This window comes from Silurus aristotelis (genome assembly GCF_946808225.1).
Source record: "Silurus aristotelis genome assembly, chromosome: 4".
In the NCBI taxonomy this organism is placed as follows: Eukaryota; Metazoa; Chordata; class Actinopteri; order Siluriformes; family Siluridae; genus Silurus; species Silurus aristotelis.
The window spans coordinates 21,192,908-21,211,174 of NC_139577.1; the positions used below are offsets into that span (position 1 = coordinate 21,192,908).

Consider the following 18,267-nt stretch of genomic DNA (forward strand, 5'->3'; position numbering starts at 1 on the left):
TCTAAATCCTATTTCATCATTCTGAATAAAGAGTATGAGTTTTGTACATATTGATGTGGGATTAATATTGAGATTACTGCACTTTTAGATTAATCAGCTTGTCCATATAAATCTATTACTATTTTGATATATATTTGATATTTGGTATTTTGATATAGTATCTTGTTTGTATAGTCAGAAGAATGGCATCATTATTGAATTTTTACTGGATTATTTAGCAATTTTTTATTAAAGATGGAGATTTTCATTCAGATAATTCAAGCAATAGAATGAAATATATATATATATATATATATATATATATATATATATATATATATATATATATATATATATTTGTGCTTTTATTCACCACTGTCTTCTTAATATTGTTATGGATAAACACTGAACACAAGGTTTTTTCAAGGTATTGTGAAATATCACATTATGTATACAGCAATATTTGCATCACTCTATGTATTTTATATATATTTTTATTTATTTCTATTTAATTTATTGTATATAAATGTATGTTTAATGTATATAAAATAAATTATATATATTAATAATTTACATGTATATATATATATATATATATATATATATATATATATATATATATATATATATATATATATATATATATATATATATATATCATTTATGTTACCCTCTATATGTTAACATTTCTTATTTTTTCACCTAACTGCATGATAACACTGCATAATGATCTTTGCTTAACTCAAAAATCCAACTATGAATTGCAATGGTAACTATACTTTTTAGATAAAGAATATTCGGTATTTGTGATGAATATACAGATTTTGTCTAGGGTTATATACATATACATATACATTTATATTTGAGTATTAAGATGTCTACTGCTGGATCTCAGGTCCTACTCTGACCTATTCAATATTTGTAATTAGCAATTTGTTAATTATTATTTTTATTAATAGGCAGATGTTATTGTTTGTCCTACTACATGTTAATGGCCTTTTGATTAGGCATCGAATTCAGTCTGGAATCTATTAAATGTTATCATAGCTATTGAACTGAGATAGTCTATGCATTTTGCAAGGAGATTATTCTACCTGTTCAGAAATCCATACTTAAAAAATTACATTGCAGTTTGAATTTTACTGCTGTGCTATTCATAATAAATATATAAATACATATATTTAATGTATAAACTTAATAAAAAAAAGTGAAACGATTGTTTCCATTAAAAGAGTGGATTGTTGTTTTTATAAGATAGAAGTAGTATAGAAAACATGTTGACAGGTTTTTTTAACACTCACACAGTTTAATGTAACCCTAGGTCATGACTGAGTTGGTAGTATCTAAATTGAGGTCTATAAAAATATTCTGAAATTGTGTTAATAATTCATGCATGAAAGGGTTAAGTAATGGACGGTTTTGCCGTGAAGTGTTGCAGAATAACCTGTGCTTCCTTCTTCCTCTGCATCGAGAGGCAGCAAACAATGGTCTAGGCCAAGGCCCTCTCTACAGCCTTTCATCTCCTCAGTGTAGATTCACCCACCACTATTGATTTCTTATTGACCTGTGATGTCCTCGGCTTCAATGTGCTCTCTCTCTGTGCTCGCCACAAACCCTCGAAATGAATGTAAGAAAGACAAGTCTCAAACATTGATTTTTTTATCGTTCTTTCCCTCCCTTTCTCCCTCCCTCTCTTTCTCCCTTACTGCTCTTGAGATTAAGATTTTATTCTTAAAAACAGGTTATTTTTCTTCAACGATTTCACCCTCTTCAAAAGAATATTGAGGGTGTTGTCATGTAAGAAGAGTATAGTTTTTACCTTGGATAGCATATTTTTAAATGTACTATACTAAATCCTTATTATCAAAGGTTACCAAAGTGATGTAAAGGTTTCAGAGGAACTGTTAACGTAAACATGGAACATAATTTTTTTTTTTGCTGAGCTTCACTGAAAAAGCTCTTAAACTAAAAATGGGTTATTGTACATTAGAAGCAAAATTAACCGTTAAAAAAAAAATTTAGACATAAAGCCAAATTCATATCCTACAATCCATCCTCAAAGGCATGAGGCCACTTTGCAAATCTTGTCCAATTGTGCCTCCACCATCTCTCCCTTTCTGATATGACCATGGACCAAATAATGATCTTTTACCTTCTTTCAGAAACACCTAGCCCTAGATGCTTAAAAATGCTTCCTTAAATTGCAGTATGCCTCCTCTTCCCATCCAAAGTATCATTTATAGTTTTCATATTTCATATATAGTTTTTTTTTTTTTTGGTCAATGGGGGGGGGGGGGGGGGGGGGTCAATTCAGACTCCTATTTAGGAAGTGAAATGCTGTTTAGGTAGATTGGATTAGATAACCTCCCAGTTAATTTAGATGCAATTAAATTTAAATTGGCATTACAATTGACAGACAAACGGTAAAGTTCAGAATTCATTCTGCTGCTATCTGCATGAGTTACATCAACTGTAATGATTACTGAGCACATTTCAGAAGCAGCCTGAAAGCCTAGATCATAAAACTACCTCTACCATGTTTAATAGATGAGCTTGTATGTTTTGGATCATGACCAGATCCTTTCTTTCTTTCTAGACCTGCTTAAAGACATGTTTATAGTACACATATGCTTTCTTCTATTACAGGACATTCTAATTCATTGTATTGGCTTTGCTCAATACTTGTTTCCCATGGACAGCTCTCCGTTATTTGTGTTGGCTTATTCTCTTTTTAACAACAATAAAGGTAAAACCCAGAACTCAAAGAAAGAGTCAGAGGTCTTAATTGATTAAACAATCAATCTTACAAAGCACACATGTTACATGTTCCAGTATTCATTTTTTTATCCCAATACCTTTGATAAAAAACAATAGTGCTATATAGATCTTGGTTGTTGCTGTCATGTGTTTAAAGTTCAAACATTTGTCTTATTGTGCATTTGTGTAATTGTGTCTTGTTTTCTAGTCACTCTAAGTGTTTCCTGGTTTGACCTTTGCCCGTTTTGGAATGTTATGGAGAATTCCATCAGCATGTCTTTTGATCCCCACCATGGACATTGACTACAGTTCTTTAATTCGCCCAAATAAAGCACGTTTCTTGCCTGTGTCTTGCCTTTGGTGATTCCTTCATGTTATACTACCAGGCTTAACAAAGAGAATGCTTTTATTGCTTTACCAACAACACAACTAGAAGTCTCTGGATCCTGCCAATGTTGCTTGTTTTTTTGTTTTTTTTTGCATGATTTTGTTCAAATCTGAGGTTTCATTGTGAATCAGGGACTAATGATCTAGTAGGAAAATCATTTACACCCTTTTCTTGTTTTTCCAGGGTAATCGACTGGTTAAATCAGTTTTTGGGTCTAGGTTGGGGTTATCGCTGCATTTACCCATCTAATCTAACTTTTCCTCCACTCCATAGTAGGTTTATTTGCAGTTATTTGTCATCTGAATTCACAGCCACATGTCACCTACACTTTTTCACTCAGTATAGGCAATAAATTCACAGTCCTGACAGTGTAACATTGTTAAGAGATTTTAATGTCTTCCTTCTCTTTCCGAGATGGCATTATGAGGACTGACTGTTTATTTATGCTGGTGGCAGAGGGCAGATGGAGGTAGGTGTTGTAGCCTGTGTTGTGTGGCCGACATTCTGCATCCAGGGTATGATCCATATTTCGGCAGGCGTGATGCAGTTAGCGGCAACTGCACATGCCAATAACTGTCATTCAATACTTTTGTAATTTCGCGAACTGTTATTATGTTCCAGCAATGTTCTTGATATCTGACCACACACTGAAATGATCAACTTGTTCTTGCAGACAATGGAGTTGTAGTTATTTCTTGCTTTCCTGAGGAAAAACGTATACTTTTATGTATTATGACGTTATCTAATTTCTGTGTGGCTAATCAGAATAGAGGTAATATAAGTAGAACGGTATTTATTTGGATCATTTTGATGGGAACCTTGAGAAGTAGATGAGGTAAAAAAGTTAGGATATGAAATTTGCAATTTGCCTCGTCTTATAATTTATAATTCTAGGTAATGTGGTATGTATGGAATCTTAGCAAAACATACATTAAGTGTATCTTGGTAGTGCATGGATGAGTGGAACTCTAAAAAGGCCAGGTGCACATCTGTTTGTGTGTGTGTGTGTGTGTGTGTGTGTGTGTGTGTGTGTGTGTGTGTGTGTGTGTGTGTGTGTGTGTGTGAGAGAGAGAGAGAGAGAGAGAGAGAGAGAGAGAGAGATTTTCAATTGAGCAACAAAGGAAAGGAAAACTGCTCAGATTCCTGTGTTTAAGTGCAGATGTAGTCCTCTCACAAAAGTATCTCACAAAAGTGAGTACACCCCTGACATTTCAGCAATCATTTTAGTATATCTTCTCAAGGTACAATACTATAGAAATAAAACTTTGAGTAATCAAAATGAAGCTTGTATATCAATGTAAGGATGGTCAGATCTCTTCATGATGGGCACCATTATTGTCAAAATTGTTTGCCAATAAAAGTGAGTACAAAAAGTGATAACAGCTGTATTCATCATGTTCATGTTTTTGTCTGTTTGACAAGACCATACAAATTTGTGCATCTTGTATAAAAGCACTTAAAATCTGGTGCTTTGAGTACAATTCTTTCACACCGACCACTGGATGTTCAACATGGCACTTCATGGCAAAGACTCTCTGAAGATTTGAGAATTAGAATTGTTGTTTTCCACAAAGATGTCCTTGGCTATAAAAAGATCAGTAACACCCTAAAACTGAGTTACAGTACAGTGGCTACGGTCATACAGAGATTTTCCAAGACGGGTTCCACTCGGAACAGGTCTTCCAAGTGTCCATCAAAGAAGTTTAGTCCTCTTGCTGTGCATCAGGTGTACTAACTGGCTTAAAAAAACAGACGCCTGAGTGCTGCCAGTATTGCTTTAAAGGTTGCAGAAGCGGGAAGATCTGCTTGCCAGTGCTCAGACCATATGCTGCATGCTACAACAAGTCAGTTTGAATGGCCGTCGTCAAAGAAGAAAGCCTCCTCTGAAGCTGGCTCACAAGCAAACCCGCAAACAGTTTGCTGAAGACAACAAGAGCAAGAATTACTGGAACCATGTTCTGTGGTCTGATGAGATGAAGATAAACTTGTTTGACTAAGATGGTGTCCAGCATGTGTGATGACGCTCTGGAGAGTAGCACCAAGAAAATTGTGTCTACAGTCAAGCATGGTGGTTTTAAGCATCATGTTCTGGGGCTGCATTAGTGCTGCTGGTACTGGGAAGCTTCCAACATGTACTGTGACAGTCTGAAGCAGAACATGATGCTCTTCCTTCAGAAATTGGGCTGAAGGTGAAGGTGATGGATTGGCCAAATATGTCTTTAGACCTGAACCCTATTGAGCACCTGTGGGGTATCCTTAAGCAGAAGGTGGAGAAGCGCCATGTGTCTAACATCCAGCAGCTCTGTGATGTCATAATAGAAGAGTATAAGAGGATCCCAGGAACAACCTGTGCATCTCTGGTGAATTACATGGAGAGCAGGATTAAGGCAGTGCTAGATAACAATAGTCACACAAAATATTGAAACTTTGGACACAGTTTTGACATGTTCCCTTAGAGTGTACTCACTTTTGTTGCCAGTTACTTTGACAATAATAGCTGTATGTTGAGTTATTTTTTGAAGAAGTAAATATGTCTACTATATGACTACTCTAAAATAAAGTAAGTAAAAGTAAAATAAATTCTCTAAAAAAAACTCTGCTCTCAGCCACTGCTCACAACCTTGTGGTAACTAAGGCCAATCAACTGTCCTTCTCCTCACATGTTGCTAATGTCAAAAAAAATTTTTGTCGATTCCTTCTCTACAACATCAGAAGGATTTAACCACTTCTGTCCACAAAGGCTGCTCAGGTGCTTGTTCAAACTCTTTTCATTTCGAAACTGGACTACTGCAACTCTCTGCTGTCAGGTCTATCTCTAACCGCTATTCTTCCACTGCAAATAATCCAAAACACAGCTGTGTGACGTGTGTTCAACCTGCCCAGGTTCTCCCACACCACCCCACTGCTGTGCTCCTTCACTGGCTTCGGGTGGCTGCACGCATCAGATTCAAAACACTGATGCTTGCCTACAAAGCCAAAAATGGACCAGCACCTTTTTATCTCAGAGACCTCATCACAGCTCGCACTGCATCACGCTGTCTGAGATCCTCGGGCACTGCTCGACTGGTACCACCTTCTCTCAGAATGAGAGGTAAGTATACTTCAAGACTCTTCTTTGTTCTGGCACCGAGGTGGTGGAATGAACTTCCCCTAGATGTCCGAACAGCAGAGTCCCTGGCCATCTTCAAGTGACGAGTGAAGACCTACCTCTTCCTAAAACACCTAAATTAACACTTTCCAAGTTTGCTTTGGTTATTTAAAAAAAAAAAAAAATTTATCTTAAGTTTGCATACTAGTGTAGATTTAATCAATGATAAAGACTCAAAGTGTTTTTGTACGTCGCTCTGGACAAGGGCATCTGCTAAATGCCATATATTTAAATGATTAGGTCCCTCCTCCACCCCAAACCATGCTGGAGGAGCATATCTAGCAAGATGTTCAGACTAAACTAATAAGTATTTAACTAAATCTGCCCCGTTGAGTTAAAGGATGGAGGGGGAAGAAATGCAGAGTAAGGGGAAAAAATATTTTTATGATCATTAAGTCTCACTTGTGTCTGTACTCTATTTATTTGTTTGTTGCTTTATCTATTCATTTCATTACTATTTTTCTTTTTTCTTTCACATCCAGAATGGTTCTAAAATGTCTTCAACTCCATAATTGGTTTTAATCCTTCCCTTTGATCATGTTTAAAGAAAGAATAAAAAAAGGAAAAAGAATCACTTCAATGAGCCCTTGAAGTTTGTTCAATAACAGCGTGTTCTTTTTGCACTACTTGCTGTGAAGTTAGCAGGACTCTTTAGCTAAAAAATGAGTTAAACACATATTCATTTTTACTCAATCAGTTCTCCTAAAAGACAGTTTACGTTGCATTCACTGAATGCTTGAAGGGAAATAGCACTTTACAATACAAATATCACAAATGGCTGAATACATGTGACGTGTGTTTTAATCTCCCGGTGTTTTGATACAGTCCTTGAAATAGAATATATCATTTAATTTTTTTTCTCCCCGCTTTAATGAAAATGTGCCATTCAGTGGGGCTAAATAGGTTTTGACCGTCTTGGTAATCATTTCCATTGAGTGCAGAGTGCTTTAGATAAATAGCTCCTAATTTGTGCGAGGTGTGTAGGCTGAGCTGCCAGAGGCTGCCAGCACACATTACCAATTGCTCTGTGTGTCAGAGAGGACAGCTGTGTGTCTGAACCCTACCATTTGCTTCACAGTGGACTGAAACTACTGACCTCTAATCAGACCCATCCTCATGTACAGTACAGACTGACATACACATATGCTGGCAGGCAAATATTTACTGACCTCAGAACAGTTTGCATACACATTCACATAAAAAAGTGCAGGCAGAACAAGTGCAGGCTTTGACGTCGAATCTCCATTAGTCCCCTTTCCTTTTCACATGTAACCTTAGGATGAATTCAACTGAATTATTATTTGAATTTGAATTATTATTGATTATTTAAATTAGCACTTTTGCTCACCACCAGTTGCTATGGCTAGACCTTTCTGCAAACAAAGTGCACAACAAATTATATGAAAGGCCACAACATGTTACATATACATAAACTGCTATGGATATACTATATGCAAATAAAAAATATATCCGTGATTAAAGACATCAATACTGCACTGACATTTATACATCTAGGTCATATCTGAAATGCATTTCTGAACTTTGACTTTGCAAATTGTAACAGCAAAAATGAATGTCAAAATCAATATAATATAATTTTCTATAACATTAGCAGTTAAAGGTATGATAGTAATGATCCTATTCTTTATTATGTCGTCTCTTAACCCACGTCTTGTGGGCAGTAAAGCATACATTTATGGTGCACTTTAGTTGAGCTAAATGGTATTACACTTTGACATTTAGACACCCGGACCTGCATTCTGTGTTTCCAAAGACACACACATCAAGTGGTGCTTCACAAGGTGGCAAAATTTATTTCTCCGCATACTAAGCATAGCTTGGATATGAGCGTGTTTACGGATATTCATGAACCTTCTTTTAAGTGCTGTTAAGCATGTGCAGGAAAAAAAAGTGTTGAATTTTTTTAAACACGTCCTTCACAAGGAGATAGGCTGTGCTCTACCTGTGTGTTAAATTATTAAAGAGATTACTGCAATGCAAAGCTCAACTAATTAAACTGAATCGCAAGGCACTTTTACAGATCACGGTACATAATATTTGATTTCTAATATTATAAAAATGCATTAAAAAACATGATGAAATGGTGATGTTAAACAGTATAGACTGCAGATGAGACTATATACAGCAGGTAAGACCTAATGATGGGATGTCAGGTTTACATCTCATAATAATCCAATAATAATATGAGCAGCCGATTTGATGCCAGGCTGAGATAGATGACAAGGTTCCTCTTTTTTCTGCTCATGTTCCTCCTGCTCCCTGGTTATGTAGACATAGATCACAGTTGTTTGCATTCTTCTCTTTAGCTGCTCACTAATGCTACATGGCTAGGAGTTAGACACGATAATTAAAATTGTACATCTGTCCTCCCAGATTGGTGGTATTGTCAAACAAAGGGGTAAAAAAATTGAGCACAGGCTACCCCTGACTAACTAAATGAAGATTTTACTCAAGATGTTGGCTGTAGAATCAGAAAAACAGATCGGTTTAAAAATCCTGATTATTTTTCACATTTGTCAAAATTGTCAAATATATATGATACATACAAGATCCCACTAAACTCTTTTTTGCTCAACCAATTCCTTACAATTTTATTTACATAAAAAATGTAATGTCAATTATATCCAAAAGCAAGTTACAGAAGATTTTACATTGAATCAAGTAGGTCGGATAATTATATTCCATGTAGAAAAGAAGCTTTGCCAAAAATCATTTATTGCAAAAAAGAAAAAAAAAAGAATGAAAAATTACAGACAAGGGATGAACAAAAGCGGGGGATAAAGAGAAAACTGTATGCTTTGATTGACAAAAACAACATGCAATTAGCAGTGGGTATGAGAAAGGGTGGGGGCAACAATGTGAAGCATGCTCCAGTGGTTTTGGCCCGTTTCAGAGGGAACACAGACTACAGAATCCTAGTCCCTGCCATATGGTAGAAGATTGTCTCCTTCCCCCTGCTCTTTCCTCAATGCTTCAAATACTTCCTACACACATAAACGCACACACACACACTCAGACACTCATACCCATTTGTAATTCTTTGTGCTAGATATCTCTTTAGATTCATCAAAACATTATGCTTCAGGGATTTCTTTCTCCCCCAAGGAGCTACTCAGTAAACACTGGAATGCAGGTGTAACAGAAGAGGTGCTAATTTCAGCTTTCTGGCAATGTATTTGCCATGTATCATGGCTGTTATTAATGACGAAAAAGAATTTGATTAAACATTGGACCTCAGTGTAAATAACTACAGTGCTTTGTGTGTTCTGCTGTAGGGTTGCGAAGGCCAAACGCACAGGTCGAGTCCTGCAGCAGTGCTTTGTTCTCATGCGTTAGTGGAGATGTGGAAACGCCTGGCTGGGCCTGCTGGCAGTCAGCGCACACTCCCACACTCCCTCCCTCCTGTAGAGCTGGACTGCAGGCCTGCATGCCAGTGATGGATGGCTAGTTAGGACAGAGCCAGGGGGCTGAAACTGGGCAGGGCTGGCACTCGACAGAGGTTTTTACACCCATTCACCCCTCAGCCCTCTCTCTTGCACTCTCACAGACACACTCTCTCTCATTAACACACAGCTAGGGTCTGGCCTACTTCCACCTCTCCAGTGGCTTTCGATGGACAACCCTGCTTCATTTTTATAAGGCTTCAGATATTTGAAAATATATACCCAGATACCATAGCTAACCTAAAAGATATATATCTCATTTTATAAATATATCTATATTTTTATATAGATTTTTTGACAACACTATTTATTGCAAAACTCTTTTTTTTTCCTAGGATTCTGGAGATCCTGGTTATTCCTGGTTATGCTGGCGATTCTGGCTATCCTTTACATTCATGTTTTTTTGTCAGAATTAAGTATCGATGTATATAAATAAATTACGTTAACAATTTCTTTCTTTATTTAGTTAAAAAATAATGTCTCATGTTTCTTTTAAAAACAAATATATACAAACACATGTCATGTCCTGCAAGACCCAACAGCAGAAGCACAAAAAACTGTACCTTCTGCCGTGCCTCATACGGTAAAGGGATGCAAATAAAATTGCGGCTTTAAAATCCATGCTGTCTGTAGTGTTGCTAAGGTTACTCACTCTGAGGGCATATGAAAGATAGGGCTTGTGATTGGGTTGTGTCCATCTCATGCCCTGATGTCACTTCATTTAGATTTACATCAGGTACTAAATTAAAATAGTCACTCAGCAAACACTCTCATCTCTCTCTCTTTCTGTCTGTCTCTCCCTCTCTTTCTCTCTCTCCCTCTCTCACTCAGGAGTTGCGTGCAGTGCAAGCACTGAAGCAGAAAATATTGCTGTCTAGATATTTGTCCTGGGGCTGATAGAGGAGGCATTGTCTTGGGACTCTCTCAGGCCTCTGAGCTGATAGTTGTGCATGGCAGCTGCAAAGTGTGCTTTGTTATTTGTCTGAGGATTAGGGTTCAAGGCCTTGTTTTTCTTCAAATTCTAGGCGATAAGAGATGCATGTGTTTTGTATAGAGCAGAGGTCAACTCTCCTCTGTCCAATGATTTTTTCATTATTATTTATTTATTTATTTATTTATTTATTTATTTATTTATTTATTTATGTACTTAGTTAGTTAGTTAGCAAGTTAGTTAGTTAGTTAGTTAGTTAGTTGGTTGGATGGTTAGTTGGGTGGTTAGTTAGTTAGTTATTATTTTCATGATTTGCAGGTTTCTTCCTGCTGCATTATTTTCAGGCAGACTCCGAGAATGCCCAGCAGCGCAGAGAATCCCGAGAGGTTTCCATTTTCACATCGCTCCCATTATCCAAAACACAGTATTTAACCTGCGAGCATTTAAAGCAAAACTGAGAACAGCTGTCACATTGGAGGCAGACAATACTGGCAGTAATAGCCAAAATACTGTAATTGATGCTGCCATGTAATGCGAGCACGGGCAGAATAAACAATATCCCGCCTTCTGTTTGTTTTCCTAAACAGTTAAACAGTGGTGGGTTTTCCCTATAGGTAGCCGTTGGAGATGCACTACGCAACAGTAGGCTGGGTTCTTGAGGAATTTAGTTGGTTTCCTCATAATCATAAAACTGGATTGCACTAGCAGCATGTGTCCTCTCCCCCTTCCGTCTCTCTCTCTCTCTCTCTCTCTCTCTCTCTCTCTCTCTCTCTCTCTCTCTCTCTCTCTCTCTCTCTCTCTCTCTCTTTCTCTCTATGTCTCTCTCTGCAGTCTTTAAACTGTAGCAGAGGGTTGGTGTCATATCCTATTGTGTGTGTTACTGTGTAAAGGAGGGGGTGGATGTGTGGGGGCCATGCAGCATGTGAAAGCAGCAGGGGGCACTGCCAGTGCGTGAGCTCTTTCTAATGAGGACACAATGCTCAACTTTCCATCACTCTCTTCAAGGTGCTTGATGATTCCATGGGTGCTCTTACGGTCTACGTCCACCCCATTAAAATGTCATTACTTCATATTGTATTAAAACAGTGTGATACTGTATAAGACCAATGTATAGTCTATATTAAATATTATCCAGAAAATAAGAACAGTTTGTAGTTTGTCATTCCCAAAAGGCAAATTCATTTATTCATTCATTCATTCATTCGTTCATTCATTTATTCATTCATTTCTCAAAACTTGTCCTGGAAGGTGGTGGACCCAGAGTGACCTTATGAGTGTAAGGCAGGAATAAACGACAGATTGTACACCATTTCATCACAGTGCACCATGCAAACATACATATATTCTCACATTTAGTCACACCTATGAGAAATAAAGGACTCATAAAGCACTGACTGTCCACAAACATCTTTTTGGATTTTTAGTCATTTTGACAAAATAAACCAAATGGACTTGTGAATTTTATGTACCTACCAGAAATATTTTTTGTGATGGATGGCTAAAGAACCAGGAAGAAAACCAAACAGACACAAATAGAACCATAACCCAAGCTCAGGGTTGAGCCAGGGACTCTGGAACTGTGACTCAATAGATACATCTATCAATATCGATATTAAAGATAATGATGATGATGATGATGATGATGATGATGATGATTATTATTATTATTATTATTATTATTATTAATAATAAGATTGTATTGTATATAGATAGTATATAAAGTATACTATGTGTCAATTTTAATCAAATGAATAATCATTTGAACTGAACACCACTAACAGTGGTGCCTGTAATAACAATGTAACATCGCTATTACTCTGTGTTATTATATGGTGAAAAAAGTGCTGATCCCTTGTTTAGTGCAATCAATTCACTCCTGCCTTCCCTAGATCTATTGACAGTGTCCGTTTAAACTAGCGGGCTGCAGAAATATGGCCTACTAATTGGTGAATCATGGCTCGTTCCAGTAGCCATGATTGCCACCAAAGTGAAAAACAGTCAGATTATTAGCCACCCTGCAATGAATTTTATTATGATGTACAGGGCTGTGTGTCTGGCGACACCATTCCACCTCAGTGGGGAAGCAGCAACACCGGACTTATTAGTCATACTTCACTAGCTGTCAACAGGCACAAAGCCCACTCGTGATTAAAAATGAACATCCCGCACATCTTCAGCGTCCTCTCATGCTGAGTGTCAGAAGTGAAATGTTGGGTTATTTGTGTGCTTTATTGATGGAGTTGTTTGGAGGTGAAGGAGATGTTTTGCGATTGTCTGTTAATTCTCCAAACGCAAAAGAGGCAGTGTGAGTGAGGCAGCGAGGGGAGAGATGGCTAAAAGAAATAAATCAGTGAATCAGGAATTCACATTTCATAATTCTGTGGAAAATATGGGGAATAAAAATCCCATTATGGGGGAAATTGAAGTCCTTTGTTCTTAAGTATTTCACTTCTTCACATATTTCCCTGGATAAAGCTGAAGATTCAGCGGGCCGGAGTCACCCAGATGAGACCAACAGGAATTAAAATGCCATATGCTCTGAAATGCTACCTTGGCACTGCTCAAATGCTTTTTGCAATTTCTTTCACTACAAAGAGACCGTGGTTTGTGAATGCCACATGGATTTATTTGTGTTTTTGCATACTTTATTTTCATACCTCTGTCTGAATTGATGAGATAGTATCTCCATTGTTTTCGAGCATATCAATGGTTAGCATAAGGCTTTTAATTAATAGAAATTTAAATAGAAGGAAAACAATGCTAATCTTACTTTAAAGAACAAGATCACATTGCATAAAATGTTGCTTAAAATACTTCAATTGTGTTTAACTAGCTGCATGGCCTGAGCGTGTGTATAGACAGATAGCAGGGGGGCCAGGAGCCAGAGATGCTTAGCTCTGATTTGTAAAGCCAATGAGAAGATTCTGTTTCAGGAGCTGAGCTCAATCTCAATCTAGTAGCACATAAGAGGTCCTGTTCCCCTATGCCCCACCTAGCTCAGTTAATTGTGTGTTTTCAACCCGCTGTCGGAGGCTAATTTAGCTATAGATTGAAATGAAACAGCCCTGGCCTCACATTTTCTGGCAATCAAGAGTCCAATTTGACTGTGTTTTCTCAGCAGACATTAATGATTCCAAAGCTAATATTCATTGTTTGAAGTGACATAGCAGCCCTGGCATTTACTTAACCTTTTGTCTTATGTACAAGTCTGAGTCAATGCAGAATTTACTCTTAATTAATATCTTTTCTTCCCCTTGCCGACATTCATTTCTTGAATATTCAGGGACGGTCAAACCAGACAAAGGCACAAAGCTCATAGATAAAGAATATCTTTTTTTATTAAATCTAAAAAAAAAAATCTGCCATAATTAACATCCATAGAATTTTTTTTCCCCATACACAATTAAATAATGACAATAAATAAAGGGTCACCTTGAATTTTAATGTATAATGCCAGTCACAAATAAACCATTTTCTATGAATTGCATACTAGTTTATTAAACAACCAAATTGAATGTAAACATTAATCTGCTTTTTTTTATTTATATTTCACACTTCAGATGACTGAAGCAGCAGTAACTGTGTTGGCTTTTACTTTCTGTATTTATGTGCATGTTACAGCTTAACAATTCACAAATATGCTACTTAACATTTCCTTGTCAAAGAAGGACATGATTCATATTTCCAGTATGAAAAAACTACTGGAAAACGCATAATCAATCGTATTTAAGCTGCTTTGCTCATCTTTTTATAAGCAGTTTTCAGAATTCCGTAATTTTACATATCAGTATTTGCTAAACAAATTAATTACAGAATATTACAGAATCATTTAATCGTCTTTTTTTCATTAGGATTATACTGTGCAATGGTTAGTTAATAGAAACAGGAATATTTTAACACTAATGAGACACTAATAAAGACTCAGTGCTGTAATTGTTAAAATATAATATTGAATGGTTCATAATGGTCCTTGGAACTTTGTCAGGAAAAGTTAATATGATATTATTTTAAAATTATGAAAATACATTTTATTATCATTATCCACTTAGGTGAATGCAGGTCAAGAGCAACACCTGGCCAAAACAAGAAAGTCTAATAAAATAAAAATAAAAAGTTTTAATGTTTTCAAGGAAATACAAACTACATTCACTGTGCACTGTATTTGAGTATTAAAGTGGTCTATTCAAGAAGAATCTAAGAGAAAAACTAAAGTATTTTTTTTCCTGCATTTAAAGCTCAAGAAAGTAGCCAGAACTGTTTCTTTTTTAATACTCAAAAAATGAAAGCAAAAGAGTCAAATATTTAATTGATTAATTTTCTGTATATTGAAAATGCTGCATTCATTTCAGTCTTTGCTTTGGTGAATGGAAATATCTCTCATCTCCTTTTATAGCTGTACCCTTTCGTGTGCATTAAGCAAGGCACATACTTGGTCAGAGTCATGCATATGTTTCAATTGTGTGACAAAATGCATTTATTATTCTACAATATACAGAACAAATAAAGCTATTATGCCGGAAGGCAAGTTTAGAGGGTATAAACTCTAGAGTCTACCTGCCCTGTCACAGTATTGTTATATCTCTCTCTTCCTTTCTTTAGCTGTTTTTTTTTTTCTCTTTCTTTGAAGGCTCCCACCTGGACCATGCCAAGGTCAATGTGTGGTCAAACAGCAGCAGGCCTGTGTGGTTTGTAAGGGGGGATGAAGTGGTCAGTACTATGACAGGTAGTGGGATTTCTGACTGCTCCAGCTACAGTGTGGATTCAAAGAATGAAGGAAGCCAAGTAGGTATAGGAAAAAGAGACAGAGAGAGAGAGAGAGAGAGAGAGAGAGAGAGAGAGAGAGAGAGAGAGAGAGAGAGAGAGAGAGAGAGAAGGGGGGGGGGGTGTTAGTCCATTTCAGTGCAGTGAAGCAGGAAAATAACAAAGCCACAGAGATAGTCTCAGGCTGCTTACTTGAATATGGTCATTTTCACTCAGCTCTCCATGCCAAGCCTGGCCCAGAGACACAATCTAAGTTCCATCGCATGTAATCTTACATAAGGCTGGATGAGATTAAAATGGCGGGATAATTACACCGGTTGTGGGAGATTCCTGCTGTGTTTGCATACACGCCTGGGATTTGTAAGCTGTGCATTAGCCACACGGAGAGAGCTACCACCGAGAATGTAATTTAAGACGAAAATTCTCCAGGATTCTCTCGCTCCAATATCATTATCGCCCATACATGCGCTATCACGCTCCCGCGTAGCTAACCCCACACTATAGATGAACACCATGGCAATTAATTGTTCTGGGTTTTGGTTTTATAGCTTGTTCGTTGACCAAAGCTCAGAGAATGGTTTGTTCTAGCCACTGGTATCTAAATTAAATTGTCTTTATCTCCTGCTGAAAAAAGGGAGAGGGTAGGAAAAAATTAATTTGTTAGATCAAAAAAATATTAAAAAAAATTCTGCACATCAAACAAACTTTTATTCAGGGTGTACCATGGCAGAGCTGCTGCTCCTTCTCCTTCTTCTCCTTCTTCTTCTTTTTTTAATTAAGAAAGCATTCTATTATTAAACCAGATGAAAAGGAAACATCAATTCAAACAGTACAGTCATGTTCAGCTACTACTAATCTTTTGGTAATTATTTTTAATTGAATCTTTTGAACAGAAAAACCCTGAGCAGACACTTGTAATACTTGAGTCCCTCATCACGCTCGGTACTATGTATGCAAGATGATGCTCCTCCATGTGTGAGGGCAGAGGAAGAAGAAGTCAAAGAGGAAGAAAAAAGAGAGAGAGAAAATTAAAAAATAGAGGAGATGGAGAAAGGAGGGAGAGGGGCAAGTCGAGAGACCTGGCGATGCTCAGAGGAGAAAGAAACTTCTGCATAAATGAACAGCTCAGCAAAGAAACTTCTTTAGATGATAACATATACATACACATACATGCACAATAGTGTTCTCACACCAAACCGTGGCAGAAATGTGCTGATATGCACATATTATTTAAACTGTAAGGTCAGGTGTTTTGAATTGAATCTGAGATCTGCACGTTTTTTTTGTACCTTCCATTCCTTCCTGTCTGCCTTTTTCTATATAGCTTTGCCTCTAAACATGTAGAGTACTTAAGTGCTGATTTGTAGAAGTACATATGCTTATTTGCTAGAGTAATACACAATTTATATGAATTACCAAAACCTAGTGCAAGGTTAGAAGCTTTTTCTCCAAAGGATGGAAGGACTGAAATAGGACACCTGATTTTCTTTTTTTGACACTTGATATGGTCCCTAAGTGGAAATTTCGGAACTGCACTCAGAGGCTCTTCAAAGTACTTAAGGCGATTGGTGGAGATGAAAAGAAGGAATTATGAAATATGGTTGTAAGAAAGGCCAGTAATAAAGAGACACCTTTAACTTTATAAAGCAGCACACAGGCCTTAATCAGGCAGAGCCCGGCCCTGATAAACCTGGCTAAATCACATTAATCACGCATTATGCATGTGGCTTGTGACAGGATGCCATGCCACAAAGTAGCTCTTGCAGCAGCTCAGACCAACTCAGCATCTGAAGTTGTCAGCATGATTTCTCACAAACATGAGTCTGTGTATTACATTACTGCATGCGATTACATACTGAAGGTCTCATTTCTCATTTCATCTCATTTTTTTGTAAATCCACAAAATGGCAAACTGGTCGAAACCACATTGAAATGTTTAATAGAGTATCAGGAGATTAATTCCGTGGAGCAACAAGACTTATTTGGTTTGTCTTTCTTGGCAAAACCTTTCGTAAATTATAAAAAAAAAAAAAAGAATTCTGAAAGAAAGAACACCTGTAACATGGTACAAAACCCATATCACTAACAAACAGAGGGGTCTATTTTTTCCCAAATAGTGTAGTGTTTGATGATGATGATGATGATGATGATATAAAAAAATACTTTTTTCAAATATCTGCATCAAAGTTGTTTTGCTTTCTACAAGGCAAGTAAATGAGATTTTCCAATTACATCATACAAGGAAATACAGAGAGAGAGACAAAAACAGAGACAGAAGCAGAGACAGAGAGAGAAACAATTATGTAAATAATTTTTAGAAAAGTCACCGGGCTTCCACAAGGGGCTTGTTGACAACTTGTCAAAAGAAATTAAAGGTTTGTCACCGTCATCCATCTGCATAGACCAGCTTTTTGAAAATGGGAGTGCTTCTGATGACATAAAAAGATTTGTATTTATTATTTTTATGGCAGAAATATATGGGCACAGGCAAAGATTGCAAACCTGTCAAGAGGTGCAAAGACATCATCAGCACTGTCAGACAGAAAAATGTATGGATTCATTCTGGCTAGATACTGTGTGCATTCTGTGTTAGTATTTACACTAAGAACAGAAATCCTCTGTACACACATTTATACACACAGGCATATAAAACTCGAAGCAGGTGAAGTTTTGACATAAAATACTGGATTAATCTGGTTACTAAACATTATTACATATTATTATTATTATTATTATTATTATTATTATTAGTAGTAGTAGTAGTAGTAGTAGTAGTAGTAGTAGTAATAGTATGGCATTGGAATGTATCTATGGCAAAAATAGTCATGATCATGATCAC

At 36.8% G+C, this 18,267-nt stretch overlaps 1 protein-coding gene and 1 long non-coding RNA gene across 2 annotated transcripts in view; both read left to right on the top strand.

Annotated features, from left to right (window-relative positions):
• LOC310724966 (uncharacterized protein) overlaps positions 1 to 18,267 on the top strand; it is a 206,548-nt gene that overhangs the window by 180,390 nt on the left and 7,891 nt on the right. The gene's annotated exons all lie outside the window — the stretch shown is intronic.
• On the top strand, positions 1,821 to 5,541 carry LOC310725401. Its single transcript, XR_014533349.1, has 2 exons — positions 1,821 to 4,147; positions 4,211 to 5,541. It is a non-coding gene; the product is annotated as an uncharacterized lncRNA (long non-coding RNA).